This window comes from Rhagoletis pomonella, unplaced genomic scaffold (genome assembly GCF_013731165.1).
Source record: "Rhagoletis pomonella isolate Grant_MI unplaced genomic scaffold, Rhpom_1.0 Rhpom_scaffold_00012, whole genome shotgun sequence".
NCBI lineage: Eukaryota > Metazoa > Arthropoda > Insecta > Diptera > Tephritidae > Rhagoletis > Rhagoletis pomonella.
This window is the reverse complement of record NW_023458566.1, coordinates 6590381-6593935: the sequence shown is the minus strand read 5'-3', so window position 1 is coordinate 6593935 and position 3555 is coordinate 6590381.

Below are 3555 nucleotides of genomic sequence, written 5' to 3'. Positions count from 1 at the left end.
ACGTACATATAGTAGGAATGTGTAGTAAATGGCTATGCATCAAAAAAGACATTCGATGTTATCAACAATATGCATACAATGTGTGTCATTTTGTTTGCTTGTGTTTGTTTAATTACATCCTGTTGTACATGTAAAGATTACTTAGGGGTCTCTTCATGCATATGCCATCACTTTTACTAATCAACTTCTATTGACACCAGCAAATGTGGGGATTGCTCAGGAAGCAGACAATAAATAACATCGAGATTAATCGCCGCAAGCATATCCTTTTTCTACTAACAGGTTATTTGGAGGATATTCTATTGAATAGCTATGCTGAATATTAGTTTATCGCAAGTGAGAAGAACTCGTTGTAACTCTTCCTCAACCGCTCTTATCAGTGCGTCCTTCGGTTAAAAAAGCAGACATGTATTGTTCGGCAAACAAATGTTGATGTGTACCTATACATTAAGCAGTGCTTGTAGACGCACTGAACAATGGCAATTGATAAGCTGTGAATATGCAGCATTTGCTTATGTAAGCAATATTTTTGATGAATAAAATCTGTTATGTTTGAGACTTAACAATAAGCTTCAAAGGAAGGGAAGATATAAATTGCTCAAGAAAAAAATATTGTATTCATCGTAAAAGAGTGAATGTATGTATTTACTTATAAATATTGCCGGTGGTGAAATGAAAATAAAAGATTTTGCCCAAAGGCTGGTCTCTAGTTTTTCCAGTTTTTCTAGGTTTCCAATTGGAACACCCAGAAACACTCGTATAATTTATGTTTGCAATTAATATACTTCGGTTGAATATCCGGTGTCCTTTTAGCTGCAAGCCATTCTCTTTTTCGAAGGTGGCATTAGAACCCTCGCTCATTTGATAACTAATATACTTTCATAATTTTGACCAACAAAATATCGATTACATAGATCTATACATGTCATCTTCAGAGAAAGAGTTTATTTATGCCGCTCATTCCATATGTACCCCCACCTCTTTGCAGATTAGCTTTTGTTTTCGAACTGTTGCGAATTATGAAAAATTTGCATTTTTTTTGGGGGATTTTAGGGGACCTATAAAAATAGTTTATACTAAAAAATGGTTAAATAAACCATTGCATATTATTATTGAAAGTGTCCTGAAGAAAACTATTTCCGATCTAAAAATATTGATTTTCAAGAATTCTACGCCATTTTTTGATTCCAAAATAAAAAACAAGGGTATACACTTTTTCGGTATAGAACAAACCTAGGGGTGAGCGCATTAAAATTCCGACCTTACTTATTTAGGACCACCCTGATGTACATAAATAGAAGCTTTGAAATTCACACGAATAAATAAAAGCGTAGCTAATCGAAAAGCGTGATTTTTTTAAGGCTTATCGAGGCTATTAATATTTTCCCGAGACCTTTTTATAAAACCATGCAGTATTTTTTGTGACCTTCGAGAAATTCTCATACTCTACCTTCCGAATTTTTTGTTTGGAATTGTGGCAATTTTCTGAACCTTACGGGAAAACGTTTTATTTTTCGGAATATCTCCAAGTTTTTTCGGGAATTTTTGATACTTTTCGGGATTTTCTTGACTTTTCAGCTGCTACTACGTGTTTTAAACATTTTTGGTTTTTTTTTGGCACCGTTCAGAATTTTTTAGCAATAATTTTTTTAGGGTATAAAAAAGAAATTTTGGTATTTTGCGAAATATTTCAGGATTTTTCGGAATTCTCCGGATACTTTCGATAATTCGAGAATATTTACGATTTTGTTTTTTTTTTGGAATATTTAGGAATTGTCTACAAATCTTTGGAGAGTTTTCAGAAACTTGCGGAACGATTTTTAGAATATTTTGTGATTTATTTTTTGAGTCTCTGGAATTTTTACAGTCATTCGGGGTCTTTCGTTGTCGATGTTTTTCGGTATTTTTTCAGAACATTTCGGGATTTCTCGAGATATTTAATATGATTTTTGGGAATCGAATCTTTCTGATTTTTTCGATATTTTTTTCAAACCTTCAGAAATTTTTGAAAGTTCGGAATCGTTCGGGATTAACGAAATCTTTCCGAAATTTATGTTTTTTTTTGGAATATTTTGAGATTTTTTGGAAACTTTCAGGATTCCTTCGGACATTTTATTTTATCGGAATTTCGTGATTTTTCGAAATTTTTTGAAATTATTTGTTTTTTTTTTTTTTTTTTTTTGTAAATTTCGTTATTTTTCGGTATCCTTAGCGATCCTACAGAATTTGTCGGATTTTTTCGAAATCTGTTGGGGTTCTCCGTAATCTGTCGTGGTTTGTCGAATTATCTTCAATGTTGTTTGGGATTTTTTTGGGAGAACATTTTCAAATACTTAATGATAAAAGGAAAAAAAATATAGCGGCTATTTTAAATTGATAAGTCTTGATCAAAATTATAAAGCTACAGCGTTATCTAAATTTGTGGCTACTAGCTAAGGCCTTGGATCATTCTGTTCTCGAAACAAGTAGAGACAAGTGTGATCAAAGTCCCTCACAAATTTCTTCAAAAAGGAACAGTTCTAGCGCCAGATAACGCCTTCATTTTGGAAATATGATGTTCACAACATCTGTTGCACGTATGTATATAAATATTTACTCATACTCCAATCTTTAATAGAATTACTTGTTTTTATAAACTTTCATTTATTTCTCGATGTGATTAATTCACTTGCAAGCAGCAACAAGTAGCTTGAGAATGCAACAACAACAACAACCTGATGAACACAAACTTGACGTAAGCATATAACAGTTCCTGCAGGCGTTATCACTTCAGCAGACAACCAGTTTTGTGGTGACCCATCACACACAATAAACGAGATAATCAACTATTCCGTTTGAAGTCCACAGCTAGCTGCCTGCTGCTGATGCCAGCCCGCCGCACACACACACACAAGTTCGTGCTCCTCGTTATGCTGAAGAAAAGTGCTTCTGTTGTTGCTATCAACAATTGCTGCTGGAGCTGCAAGTGAAACTGAAATTTCTACACTTTGTTGCTGTAATTACATTACTTGTATTGTTGTTGTTGTTGTTGTGGTTCGCTGTTGACTGTTGCAGCAACTTTGCCCCCTCCCCCCCTTTGCAGTTTGCAATGGGAAAATGACACCGAAACGTGGTTGTTACGACAAATGCGATAAGCAGCTAAAGAAGATAATCACAGAGTAGCAGCAACCAGATGGCGACAGTGGAGAAGTGGACAAAAAGGCAAAGAAAATTTGCAGCTGTGCTTGAAAGGCGGTTGATAACGAGAAGTCGAGTGATGGCATGCCGCTGAGAGTGGTGGCTGTTGCACTGTAGGAAAAATATTTTAAATCGGCAGGGAGGAATGAATATTGGCCTATGACCCTTTTTTTTTAAATTACAGCAAGCCTGAATGTGTTTGGATTTTTACTAGTTGCGAGGTAGATAAAAATGGAAATGCTTTTGATAGCTCGAAGACACGCGAAAACTTACTCGGATTTCCTAGTGGGTTCTGATTCAGCACTAGCCACCAATACAAATATAGGTATGCCAATAGCATCAGCCACTATGCATAGTTTTGTTGGTTACTTGTTGTCT